We start from the raw sequence: 14370 nt of genomic DNA, 5'->3' as shown, positions 1-14370 counted from the left end.
AAGCATCCATTGAGGATCCTAGCCTGTGTGGGTGTGTGTACGCAAATCCGTGGGTGTGAGTGTGTGCCAAACTGGGTCTTTGACTGGATCTAGATACGTCAAAGACATGTTTCAGTTAAACGCGTAGCAAATTTTGTATTGAGTAAAAGCACAAACAGAACTCCACAGCGCCATCTGGTGTCACTTGAGTATCTGAGGTCAGGCAGGAATTTTGCACATTTCTAGTGCCATGGCCCTCATAAACTCAAGTCATCACCCTTTTGTTTCTTCTGCTTCCCTGGATAGACAGCTACCACCCTATGCAAGCTTATTAGAAGCATTTCCCGCTGTGTATTTTCTGGCTAGATCCCACACCATACATATAAAGCCCGTGATTTCTCACCAAAGAATCCTGGGAAGTGTAGTTTAAGGATACCGGGAACTGTAGTTTGTGACAGGGAAATCCAGCTCCCAGAATTCTTTGGGGGAAGGCATGTACTTTAAATGTGCATTAGATGTACTTTGAATCTATGGTGTGGATCCGCCATCACAGTTCAGAAGGGACCAGCTGAAATCAAGCCAGTTATCATTACTTTACTTTCAGGGGCTGCATGATTTACGCAACTGGGTCTAACTCAGTGGTTTTCAACGGGTGGGACCTACTAGTGGGTTGCAACCTGATCCAAGGCGGGTCACGACAGAAGCAGTACCACCGTGCACATATGTGGTAAAGGATTAAGAAATGGATCCCCTAAATGCATGTTTGAGTTAAAAGTATGTCTTGGGTCTGAAAAGGTTGACGACACCTGATCTGACACACTTCGTGTGTGCAAATCCAGTCCACAAGCCTATTCATAAAACAGGTGTGCGGGGGAAGTGGTGTGTGTGTGTGGATAAATTAATCAGAATTAAAGTGTAGCTTTACGCGAGACTCCCTTGATATAGCTTGGAGAACAGCTCCCCGGCAGGAAGGGATGAGGGTGGGGACTGGGAGACGGAGTCCACAACATCTGGAATGAAAAGCTGCACCCGATTTTCCACCGAAAACTCGCAGGTAACCGGGCGGGAGCGCGGCAGCCACGCCCCGATTCAGTCCTGAGTTTGGCGCGCAAAAGCGCATGGAAGCGCAGGGCGGCGTTCCGAAGCTGCGGCGCGTCTGGGGAGCGGGGCAAACCGAATTGGCTGCGAGGGGCCTTTGGGAAAGCGGCGGCGGCGGCTCCCCGAGGCCCCAGGACCCTTTCACCTGCCGAAGGGGGGTGGCGCCCTTCCCCTTCTCCCCGCCCCCTCGGCGCCTCCGCCCCTCTCCTTCCCCAGGTAGAGCGTCGTCGAGGGCGGCGCGCAGGCTCGGGCGCTTCCTCTCCGGCGGCTCCGGGGCGGGGAGGGAAGGCAGCAGAGGGAGGCGCTCCAGCGACCCGGCCGGGAGGTGGTTTTGCCCTCGTGTTGGGCGAGCACGCCTCGCTTCCTTTCCGCCGGCTTCCTTGTTTGACAGTCGAGCGGGGCAATCCGGTCCCTCCCGCCGCTCTCCGCCCCACCCACCTACCCGCCCGCCCGCCTGCCTGCGCCCTTTTCCCAACGGCGACGCGCCGCCTGAGCGCTGGAGGTGGAGGGTCGGAAACAGATGAGTGGAAGGAAGGCGGGCGCGCGGGAACGGCCTGGCGACTCGCACCGACGGCGCTGAGGCGGCCGAAGGCAGCGCAACTTCCGCGGAGTCGCCGCTAAGTAAGTGTCTGCGCGGCTTGCTCGCTTTCTCTTTGCCCCGTCTGTTGCTGCTGGGGCTGCTTCTTCCACCACCACCGCCTCCTCCTTTCTCTTTCTCCTTTCCGCTCGCCTGTGTCACTTGCTTCCTCCCCTGCCCTCGCTGAAATAGTTTCTTGAGTAGGTGTGAATGGTTTCTTGCCTGGGTCCTCCTTCGCCTTTTTTGTTCCCGCGCTTCCTCCCCTTTCTCTCTCACCACGCAACCCGCCCCTGTCCCGACAGTGTGTATTTCTGGCCGTGTGGCAAGGCTGCGTCTCCTTCCTCAGCCTGCCTGTTTCCCCGCCGGGGATGAGGTGCTACTAAGGGAGCAGGGATGCAGCTTGGAACTTCCCTCATTTCATCATGCACTTGCCTTGGGCCTTCTCTCTTCCTTGTCACTTGGCTTCTCTTTCCGCCCACCCGCCCCGAAGTTTTATTCCACTGACAAACCAGCAGATCTCTCCTCCAATTCTTTCTTTCCCCCAACTTTTCTGTACGTTCGAGCAGTAGGAAACCTCTAGCTATGGATAACACATGTATGCCATGTTTATTTACTCAGAAGGTGAAAATAGTTCACAATGAAAATGTATGCCATATTTATTTACTCAGAAATAGGCTTGATATCTGCCTGGTTTACTTCCAAGTAAGTGTACGGAGGGTTTGCAGTGTTGGTTGTGTCCTCATTCGTTTTATTTCTGATTGGTTAAAGTATTTTTTCTATAAGTCAAATATCCTGTTTTCTATTGCCATGCAGAAAGGGAAAATAAGTCAAGGTGGCCTTTAGCAGTAAAAAATAAATAAAAACAGAAGCACAACATACATTAGGCCACCATCATGATAAAACGCAAGCGGTAACTATGTTAGTCCATTGCAGCAGACACAGCAAAAAGATCTGTGGCCTAATTTTGGAGGGGGGAGAACAGCAAGGCGATCCTAAGCAGAGTCTTGTGGAGCTTTAAAGGCTCATTGCTTCTACAATCCTAGCCATGCCTCCTCAGAAGTAAACACTATTGACTGCAGTGGGGCTTATTCCAGATATGTGGGCTTATGATTGCAACTTTTTATGAAGCATGTTTCTGTGAACTAGGGTCCACGTCATCAGATGCATAACACAAGGAGCTACCGATTCCAGCAAAAGCAGCAATTCAAAAGACCAGAACCAAGATGGAGATAAATAGGAATAGCATTTACTTACCTGCAGAAGATCAGTTTTTTCAAGTACAGATTTTTTAAAAAGTCTGCAATGCAGGAATCTTTTCTCCAATGTGGGGCTCGAACACATGACCCTGAAATTAGAGTCTCATGGCCTATCAAAAATCCCAAAGTTGTAGGTCATGGACACATCCAGTTATATGTCTGTATGTTCCTTTCCTTGCAGTTGGGGGCCTTGATTAGCCAGTGTTTCCCATTTTATGGCAGAGCATTCAGTGCCAGATAACTGCATAGGATTACAGCCTATTAAGTAGAGTGGGTTGGTGCTATTGCACTGCAAAGTAGAGGTTGAGTCCTTGAAGCATCCATTTTAAAGTAGATACTCCAAGAATCCTGGGAATTATAGTTTACCCCACATACAGAGCTACAGCTCCCACTAACTACAGTTCCAGAGATTCTTGGAGTTGGGGATAATGTGCTTTATATGTATGGCATGTATGCAGCTGAAGATGTATAGCCATGATTGTCAGATGCATTATTTACAACCTCATGGGAAAGTCTTTTGTGGAAAAGGGCAGTCATGGTAGAGAAATGAGTGTGCAAATCTGCGTCCTTTATATTGGCATTCTTTATGTTGGCACAAATCTGCATCCATTATATCTAGTGGTTAGACGTTATAATGCTATTGCAAATATTGCACAACTTAGTACATTAGGCTGATATCACAAGAAATACCTCTGTAATGATGGTGCATTCTAAACTGTACCCAGTTGGGGTTAGGCATATCTTGCTTTGTGGTGAATGTGTGTTTTTGCACTAGGGTGGAATGACTGTGAATTACAACTCATCTGTTCTGTTATCTGCTGCTTGAAGATTACAGATGTTTATCATGCTGCATACCACTGTTGTCAGTGCCAAGACCGTATGTGCTACTGCAAACACTGCCTTGTCAATGGTCACTGCAATTGATTTTCTTATACATAATTATATCTGATCTTTTAGCATTTGGTTTGACCTCATTCCTCTCTGTTCCCATCCCACCCAACTGTGGGTGTATGTGTATCACACATGCCTGACAAGTTAGAATTATGCTTCATGCATTTGAAGTGGACTCTGGTCCCTGGAAGGTTATCGCAAAAAATTGCTCTTGCCTTTCAGGTGGTATAATACTGTCTTCTTTTCTAAAACAGGTATCACCAGCCCAGTGTCTGCAGATACAGTGGTACCTCGAGTTACAAACACCTCAGGTTACAAACACTTCAGGTTACAAACTCTGCTAACCTGAAAGAGTTACCTTGAGTTAAGAACTTTGCCCCAGGATGAGAACGGAAATCGTGTGCCAGCAGCAGCAAGAGGCCCCATTAGCGAAAGCATGCCTCTACTTAAGAACAGTTTCAGGTTAAGAACGGACCTCCGGAACGAATTAAGTTCGTAACTAGACGTACCACTGTACTGGCTTTCACTGGTGCCCCACAATCTGAGCTTTCATTTATTTACAGAAGTCAGTCTCTAGCCCTCCTAGAAAGGAAGCTGGGGAACAAAATGTGCAGGTACCTTCTCAGTGATTTCTGTGAAATGAGAGTGTTGTGACCACCTTGTATATTTTTCCTGGTACGGAGGAACTCTCCCTGATGCTATGAGACAGCAACAGTACGTGTGTGTGGTTGGAAGTGTAAAATCAATATTTTGTGATTTCCACAGCTAGGACTGTGGTAAGACATAGCTTACTTCCCACAGCATGCACAAGGTTGTTGCAGGTGGCTGTCTCTCTGATTTTGTGTTATGTCACACCCATACCCTATTTCGTGACTTGCACCCTCACGGGCTCTCAAAATTCAAAATGGTCCCCCTGGTCCAAAAAGGTTGGCTACCTCCTGTCCTGAAGAAATTGTAGAAATCTGAGTCTTCCACTAACAAGGCACTGAATCCTGCCCACTGTACTTCTTGCTCCTGTGAGCAGCCTGGCTGCTGCGTTCTGCACTAGCTGCAGCTTCTAGACCCTATACAAGGGCAGCTCCACATGAAGCACATTACAGTAGGTTAGCAATACATGTAGCACTGTGGTCAGGCTTTTGTGCTTCAGGAATGGCCACAGCTGGAATATCAGCCCGAGTTACAGAGATTAGAGATACAGCTACTTTAGCTTGTTAAATTACTTGTGTTGTTTACATCTTCCTTTATGTGAGCTTGTAGACTTGGGGTTTCTAACAGCTTTTTAATGGGGGCTTCAAGAACTCTTACAGGGAATTTCCTAAATGTGTTATTGAAAGCAGAAACTGCAGTTTGGCAAATGGTGCAAGTCTGTGAGTTCCAAAATACACCATTTATCCTTGTTGTTTATTGCAGTTTCACTTAAATATCCCAAGAAAGCGCTTACTAGAGTCTTTCCTGCCATATGATCATTGATCTTCAATGTCACCTAATAATATTTCTTAGCCTTTGGACAAGGCCTGTGAACTTAAATAAAATCTGCCTTTGAACCATTGATCTTTAGCATTAAAACCAGTATTAACCTAAAATATATTATTAAGATGCTGCTGTAACATCTTGTTGCTGAAGTATCTTGTACTGAGATGCTGTAAGGCTCTAAATGTTCATTTTTGTGTGATGAGAGAGTCATGCCCGAGATCACTAAATGAAACTCGGTGAGATGACTACATCTGATTTGATATTATGGCTTTCGCATTCTACAGTGCCTGGAAAATGAACTCATAGCAGTAAAGTGTGGGTTGTGATGCAGCGGAAAACTCCCTTCCTGCCATCTGGCCAGGAACTCTGCCTTGCTGTTTTGTGTATATGTGTGTTTAACAGATCATTCGCCTATATCTGGGATGTGCCTAGTAGAAGCTGAAACCTAGATGGATAGACTGTATTTACTCTGGAGATGTAAGTCCTGAATGTTCACGATTCTATGTGTTGGACTAGGCCAGTGTTTCCAAAACATAGGTCTCCAGCTGTTTTTGGACTACAACTCCCATCATCTCTAGCTAGCAGGACTAGTGTTCAGGGGTGATGGGAATTGAAGTCGAAAAAAAGCTGGAGACCCAAGTTTGGGAAACACTGGGCTAGGCCTTGCGGGAGACCAGGGTTCAAACATTCATCCAGTCACGAAGCTCACTGGATGACCTTCAGCCAGTCAGCCTAACTTCCCTCACAGGGTTGTTGTGTGGGGATTAAATTAGGAGGGAGAAAACTCTATATGCTATCTTGAGCTCCTTGGAGAAAAAGGTGGTATAGAAATGCAATACAGTGGTACCTCGGGTTAAGTACTCAATTTGTTCCGGAGGTCCGTTCTTAACCTGAAACTGTTCTTAACCTGAAGCACCACTTAAGCTAATGGGGCCTCCTGCTGCTGCCGCGCCGCTGGAGCCCGATTTCTGTTCTTATCCTGAAGCAAAGTTCTTAACCTGAAGCACTATTTCTGGCTTAGTGGAGTGTGTAAGCTGAAGTGTATGTAACCTGAGGTATCACTGTAAATAAAAAAATACTGGATTGTTGGCAAGATTGAGAGAATGCTGTTCAAAAGTGATATGGACAGTTTTGAAGTTCTCTATAAATGCTTACTACCTGCTAACTCTCACATACAAAATGGTCCTTAGCTCTCAAAAAAAATTGAGAAATGACTCTAAGAATGAGGACCAGGAAGAGTGCAGAACAGTGGCTTCCATCATCCATGAGCTCTTACTAAAAGTAATGCTTCAGGGCCTAAGCTGTGTATAGCAGCTACAGTGGTTTCTTCCATTTGGTCAAACAGCACTTTTGAGGGGTGCTATCTGTGAATTCCATTGATTATAAGGCTTGTGGCTTACACCCACTGCTTAATGACCAAAAGGCTTCCATTGGGTTCCATATAAATAGAAACCTATAATGAGCAATTAATATTAGGCTATTAAATGATGCTGAATCATAAGTGCTTCTGCTTGGCAAGGCTTTGACCTACTCATCAGCCCAAGCCCTTTCTGTTTTTTCCAGAGCTGTGGAGGAAACTGTTGCTTTCGGTTTACTTGGGCATGTTGTGAAACTGGTAGAAAAGTCATCTTGTCTTTGAGATCTCATTTGTCTTGAGCGTTCTGGGAATAATACTGTAATGCTTTTACTTCATTTTTAGAAAACCACTCCCCTTTTAATTTTCCCTTGTAACTTAGACATCGTTGGTCTGTTTGCCATATTAATTTTTAAATGGCCCAAACAACATTCTGCAGAATTGTTACATCTGACAAAGTGGACCCTAAGTTTAATGTATGAAAGATGTGCTCAGTGTGCCACAAAAATGTCTTTTTTTTATTCTGCAGCGTTTTCCTTGCCCACTGATTCTGAGTTATTAGAGAGGGTTTTAATAACTTTTTCTGTTGCACCACATACCCTAGGAAGAGCAAACCATGTCGCCCCTTTTCTTGCAAAGTCTAACTTCCCACTTTGTATTAAAAACATATGAACATGCCAGCTAGTTCTCTGTTTTCCCATTCTATAATAATAATAATAATAATAATAATAATAATAATAATAATAAATTATATTTATATCCCGCCCTCCCCAGCCGAAGCCGGGCTCAGGGCGGCTAACAACAATAAAAACAGTACAAAAGTACAGCATAAACAACATTCTAAAATCATTCATTATAAAATTAATTAATTCAAGCCACTGGCAACCATTGGGCCAGAGCTCCGCGAAGATTGCCGAGGGAGGGAAGCTGGACTGGAATGGATCCAGAGCCGATGTTTCATCCAGAAAACCACCAAGCTGTTCAGCAACTGCTCTCTCAATCACCTTACCCAGGAACGGAAGATTCGAAACCGGGCGGTAATTGGATAGATCTAAAGGATCTAATGATGTGATTGCATTGAGGAAGAAGTTGTGTGTAGGGTATTTACCAAAGAGGGAAGACAATGCAACACTTATATCTTAAAGCAGGGGTAGAGAACCCCCACCAGCCCCAGCTTATGTTCAGGGACAAGGGAAGTTATAGTCCAGCAACATCTGGAAGGCCACAGATGTTCACCACCTGTGTCTTAAAGGCTTTTGGATCTAATTAGGAAAGTGGCAGGGTTTGCCACTGTTTTCAGAGAAATGTCCTAAGTTACTCTGTAGTGTTTGCATGTTACCTATAAATGATGTGAATACCTTGTAGCTCGGAGAAGGCCAATGAAGAAAAACTTCCTTGTTGGTGCCAAATGATTCCTCCATTTTCTTGTTTGCTCAGATGAGTTCAGTATCTTGTGCACAAAAGCTCAAAGAAAGAATGAAGCTGACAAGGTTCTGTAAAGGAGCAAATATAGAAAACTCTCCAAAAATGCACATATCCTTGTTTTTTTGTAGCCCCAGCTTAGTAGCAGACACTGTTTATTAAAACAAAAACAAAAAATATATTACATTTTTGTCCCACCCTTTCTCTAGAATGCTCAGGACATGATCAGTCAGGCTCCAGTTCCTCCCTGCCCCCGATGACTCTATCTCCCATCAGTTCCAGGCAGCATGGTCAATAATCAGAGATTATGGCAATTGTATTGGAACATCTGGAGGGCCCATAGTTGGGTAAGATTACCATTCATGGTTCTTTCCCGCCCTGGGGAGACTTCAAAGAAGTGTGTCTAGCCCAAGGTCACCCAGCAGCTGCATGTGGAGGAGTGGGGACGCGAACCCGGTTCACCAGATTACAAGTCTACCACTCTTAACCACTACACCATAACATTAAAACTTCACAAAACACTGACTGTTGAAAACAACTCAAAAGTTTTTTTTTGAATGAAAAGGTCCGCAGCTAAACGCAGTCTGATAAGTGGGCTTCAAAGATGACTTGCTGTGTTTCCTTCAGCACTCGGTCAGTTATGCCACCTTTTCCAGTCTGGCCAGAATCTGTGGTCCCAACAAAGGAGCTGAAACAAATGAGGAGATGACCAGAGGGAGAGCCCAGTTTGCCAGACACCCAGCATGATAGAACCAATTTTGATCGTGCAATAGAATTCTACCCGTTTAATGTGTGTTGCAATGTTGCTTTCCTAACTGGTTTTTGCAGCTTTTCTGAAAGTCTGTCAGCGCAAAAACGCCTCCCTTCCTGGGAAGTCAGGCACTGTGCTGGCAGCCTCATCTTGTTAGTGACAGGAAGCTGACTCTGCACAGACCTGTCATTGTGCAAGCTGAATATCCTGGGAGCAGGCAGAGACAAAATGCCCATTTCCAGCAATGCTGTGGACATCTGTGCATTCGGGTCTACTTTCTTGGCAAGGAAACAATGCCTATCTGATGATCAAATCTGCGTCTTAACAGTAGAAAAGCAGTTAGCAGGAAATTTCTTAGGAGATGAGAGGGAATCTACACCAGCTTAAAGTTTGTAAGACTGGCTCGTCGGTAGACCAGTTTCAACACAAACTGCCTGCCCTGGAAGAATACGCATGTAAAAAAATAGAGCATAAGATATCCGTGGATGTTTTTCTTTCAGAAAAATGCATGAGCAGAGTGGGGGCAGAAGTCTAGTGTTTGCTTATTACAATATGCATTCTTGTGTGATGTTTGGCACCTAGCGTATACAGTGGTAGCTTGGGTTACATACGCTTCAGGTTACATACGCTTCAGGTTACAGACTCCGCTAACCCAGAAATAGTACCTCGGGTTAAGAACGTTGCTTCAGGTTGAGAACAGAAATCGTGCTCCGGTGGCGCGGCAGCAGCAGGAGGCCCCATTAGCTAAAGTGGTGCTTCAGGTTAAGAACAGTTTCAGGTTAAGTACAGACCTCCGGAACAAATTAAGTACTTAACCCGAGGTACCACTGTATATCTTGTGTTTCTAACACTGCTTCAGCTTCGAGCTGCAAAGCAGGCATGGGAAAGATGTCTTCTACGGGCCATTCTGTTAGGAGGCAAAAATGCGGGAAATTGCCTTGGTGCTTGCTTAGCTTTGCCAGCCGTTTCACAGCCTTGCGACTCTGTGAACAACATGTACTAATGGAAGTTTTGGATGTGGTTGCCCTCTTTCTTTTTCCTCTTCTTCTTCCCAGAACCATGCAACAGCTGCTGGACTCGGACTCCCACCCTGAATCCCCGGCAGGCTCTTGCATCTGCCTTCTTGCTTTCCAGAGGGTGGCTGTTCGCTGACATTCTCCTGTCAGATCAGGAACTTTCCCCCTACACAGCTGTGTTTTTAAATTGTGTTCAGCGGCAGGTGGAAGAATCCTGCGAACTTTGTAAGCAAGTGGTACAGAGGGTATGGTATGTTCAGATGTGTTTTGGGGGAAATGCTCTTTGTTTGCTTCCGCTCTCAGCTTAGAAGAGTGTGAATAATTACAGCGGACATGTTTGTAATGGCTTTTCCATAATGTATGGCTGGTCTCATATCTGGAAGCAAACGATCCACAGTGTAACCTGACCCCCCCCCCAAACATTGCAGGTGGGGGGCAGTGACAACTGTATTCTGTTTCTAGAAGTGAAACTAGCTTTGGTGGGGGATGGAGAGCAAAGGAAGTCATGTTGCTCCATAATGGAGAAAAATGTCCCAGCAAGGTTCTCCTAAAATATTTTTTTTTGGTACATTATTCCTGGTTATGTATACTGTTGGGTTAGTGGTAGAAGGATGTAAAGTGCTGTAGCTATGAAGAAACTATGAATGTGCTTCCATTTTATATACAATGTACAGTGCTACCTCTGGTTGCGAACGGAATCCGTTCCGGAGGCCTGTTCACAACATGAAAAGAATGCAACCTGTGTCTATGCATGCACGGGTTGCGATTTGCCGCTTCTGTGCATGCGCGGGATGTGATTTTGCGCGTCTGCGCATGCGCGAGCAGTGAAATCCGGAAGTAACCCTTTCTGGTACTTCCGGGTTGCTGTGGGACGTAGCCTGAAAGAACATAACATGAAGCGGATGTAACATGAGGTATGACTGTATTTAGTATTTTAAGGGTTCCTCCAAACCTAAAACTTAAATAAGCACAAGTACTGAGAATTCCAAATTTGAAAAGCTTCTGTTAAATATTCAGTTATATTTCTTTCTGAGAGCTGTTATTGCAGTTGAAATGCATCTGACTAAAATTCACATGAAACTTGCACATAAATCTACTTGACTGTGTTCAGAGAATTCTTGGCCTCTCTTCCGCCATGCTTCCTGTAAGCTTCCCCTTTTCCTGTCCAAGAGAAACTCGCCACCACAACCGGCAGCATATTCATCCTACATGTGCAGAGCTAACTTAGTCCCAGCTTTCCATGTCTACCTGCTTCTACTGCTAGCATCTGAAAGCCTGAAAAAGGAGAGGCTCCTGTTCTGACCTGAAAGTGTCCAACTTTTCTTTTTAGGCCTCACTAACTGAATGATGTTGGCTTGGGTGGAGGGAGGGACACAGGAGAGGTGTAGATTCATAATGACTGAGATTCTCCAATAGACATCAAGACACCTTCCAGTGCAAACCTAACCATGGTCTGCTCAGAAACAAGTCCTGCTGAATACAATGGGACTTATTCCCAGGTAAGTAATCTTAGGACTGCAGGCTTTGTTATTAGGAAAGTTTAGAACACCTCCATGTTTAATGGTTGATATGCACGGTCTTGTTCTGCGTTCATAACAACTTTGAACTAATACTGTACCCCAGAGGGATTTGTGGGGACTTGGCCCCCTCAGGGAGATTTCAGGGTCCTTTCTTGAACTTTGAGGGATTTTTTTTTAAATGCAAGCATTCAGCCTGTTTACTTGTGTGGCAATTGAAGGAAAAGCGGTAGTCGATATCCTACATCTCTCCCCCCCCCCCCCGGTCTTCCAGCCAGTGGGTAAAATGTGATATTTTTATCTTACAGTTAAACCTTGGTTCCCGAACGCCTCTGTTACTGTACGTTTCGACTCCTGAATGCCGAAAACCTGGAAGTAAATGCTCCAGTTTCCGAACATTTTTCAGAACCCGAACGTCTGACGTGGCTTCTGCTTGAGTGCAGGAAGCTCTTGCAACCAATCGGAAGCCGCGTCTCGGTTGTCGAACGTTTCGGAAATCAAACTGTCTTCCAGAACGGATTGCCTTCGACAGCTGAGGTTTGACTGTACAGTGGTACCTCGGGTTAAGAACTTAATTCGTTCCGGAGGTCCGTTCTTAACCTGAAACTGTTCTTAACCCGAGGTACCACTTTAGCTAATGGGGCCTCCTGCTGCCGCCACGTGATTTCTCTTCTCATCCTGAAGCAAAATTCTTAACCTGAGGTACTATTTCTGGGTTAGCGGAGTCTGTAACCTGAAACGTCTGTAACCTGAAGCATCTGTAACCCGAGGTACTACTGTATTAATATTCAGTACAATCAGCTTTTTCAAATATATAAACCTGTTAATCTATCCTTAGAAAGGTTCTGGCTGTTTTGCATGGGTTCACACCCACCCACACACTATGTCCATAAGAGCATAAGAAGAACCCTGCTGGATCAGGTGAATGGCCCATCTAGTCCAGCATCCTGTTTTCACAGGGGCAAACCAGGTGTCTGTGGTGTGCATGCAAGCAGGACTTAAGCGCAGCAGCACTGCCCACCTGCAATTCCCAGAAACTGGTATTCAAAGAGCTCCAACAGTTTAGGTAGACCACAGCCATCCTGGCTAGCAGCTGCTGATAGTCTTTGTTGAATCCTTTTTTAAAGTTGGCGGCCACCACAGCCTTTGCAGTAGCGAGTTCCATAGTTAAACTCCATGAAGAAGTACTCGGTGACCCCCCCCCCCAAAAAAAGAAGTATGTATATGCTCCCAAGCCACAAAAGTTCTGGCTGCAGGCTTGGCCTGACTTCTGAGACTGCAGCTGCTGAGCAGCTGGTCAACACAGATCTTCTCACAGCATGAGCTGTGGTATGAATGGTTGTATGCCTTGAAGCCTACCAGCTTCTTCTTCGTTGCAAAGAGCGGGACAAAGAGAACCTTGGTCTCTGTCTGGTTTTTGTACTGTACTGGTTTGAGAGAACGTGCCAGATTTAAGATGGCAGTCCTGTGCACGCTTAGCTGGGAGTAAGACCCATTGAAATCAATAGGATTGACTTCTCAGTGGATGCATATAGGACTGCTCTGTAAACAACAGTGACAAGTGTTTCTCTGGTCAAAAGCGTGCCATTGAATTTTATTGATTCCGTCCCGTTCTGAGACACGCAGCAAGAATGGAAACACATGTTGTGCGAGGGAAACATAATTGTCAAACCAGAAGCATTGGCAGGTGGCCCGGAAACAAGTGTGATATTGGATACTTTTGACATATTAGATTTCTGCTGTTGTGGCTGGAGTTCAGGTGCAGCCTGAAGCCAAAGGGACTGGCCTTGCTGCTCTTCCTTATTGGATGTGTAGAAAAGTAAAAGTTGGCTGCAGAACCAACCCTAGTTCACTAGAGGAAAGTGCCCATGATGAAGGCCAGTAACTTGGTGGATAGAGAACCTGCCCTTTCCGTGCAAAAGGTCCCTAGCATTTCCAGTCAGGACTGGAGCCATTGCCAGTCAGTGTAGACAATATTGAGCTAATTCAGGGTTTCCCAAACTTGGGTCTCCAGCTGTTGGTGGTCTACAACTCCCACCATCCCTAGCTAGAAGGACTCACTGGTCAGGGATTATGAGAATTGTAGTCCAAAAACAGCTGGAGACCCAAGTTTGGGAAACCCCAAACTAGACAGATTGCCGGTCTGGTTTGGTATCCAACAACAGCCTATGTCTGCAATCTGATTGGGCTCTTCGGAGTTTGTGGTTTGGGTGCCCCTTTGAGGGAGTTCAATAGGTCACTGCTGGGACTGTTTTTAATGCTCCAGCACTTTGGCCAGCTTTGCACCGGTGTGGCAAGTGTAGGTTGAGCTGTGGGATTGTGTTGAAATTGTTGGGATGTGCACTGATTGGAAACAAATCAGTATGTCCGCCCCAAAGCATTTGCAGGTGCAAACAGTATTGGAAGTGGGATTGCGTCTAACCTCCCCTATACCGACAAGACCGTAAACCATCACAGATGCACAATAGAAAGGATATCTGGAGGACCCCTATGTTCCTGTACTGCCTCTGGCAGTTGGCAGCTGAGCTCTTGTCAAACACATTTTTTTTATTATGTGGTTGTTGGTGCTGGGGGATTATTTGAGATTATCTCTGTAATTCATAGGCTGGCATGAGTGTGACCTTATTATATTGGCTCTGACATGAGTGTGACCTTATTGTATTAGCTCTGGGCTAAGCATTGTCATGTGCTATCTGTAAATCTGACCAGCTCTGATTTGCTTGCCTCTGCTGGAACAGCCTGCTTTTTAAATCTGGGCAGGAAGTGAAAGCTGCTCTACAGTATGAAGTTGTGCAGTTTTCATGGAAAATATGCCCTTTGAAGAATAGCGTTGTCAGACCCATTTTTCTCTGCACCCACTCTTTTTCTGTAATGGTTAAAGCTTGCCACACAGGCTCTATCTCCCCCTACCTCTTTCTCCAACCCCAGCTCCCTCCCCCAGCTCCAGTGTGACACCCCAGAATGTTCTGAGCAGTCTTTCTGAAGCTCATTCACTTCTTCTGGAGGACTAGAATTTTGGGAAATAGTGGTTCGAGT

At 45.6% G+C, this 14370-nt stretch overlaps 1 protein-coding gene across 2 annotated transcripts in view; it reads left to right on the top strand.

The window, feature by feature from the left end:
- The first annotated feature begins 1358 nt into the window (after positions 1–1358).
- Positions 1359–14370, top strand: part of RHBDF2 (rhomboid 5 homolog 2) — a 61177-nt gene continuing 48165 nt past the window's right edge. Inside the window, exon 1 of one of the 2 annotated variants that reach the window (XM_080993690.1) lies at positions 1359–1698. The gene's annotated coding sequence lies outside the window, so the exon portion shown is untranslated. Of the gene's footprint in view, positions 1699–11297; positions 11317–14370 lie in introns of those variants that run through there. The other variant, XM_080993692.1, reaches the window with a different exon arrangement.

This window comes from Podarcis pityusensis (assembly GCF_964106645.2).
Source record: "Podarcis pityusensis genome assembly, chromosome: 2".
Lineage (NCBI taxonomy): Eukaryota > Metazoa > Chordata > Lepidosauria > Squamata > Lacertidae > Podarcis > Podarcis pityusensis.
This window is presented reverse-complemented; position numbering and strand designations above follow the sequence as displayed.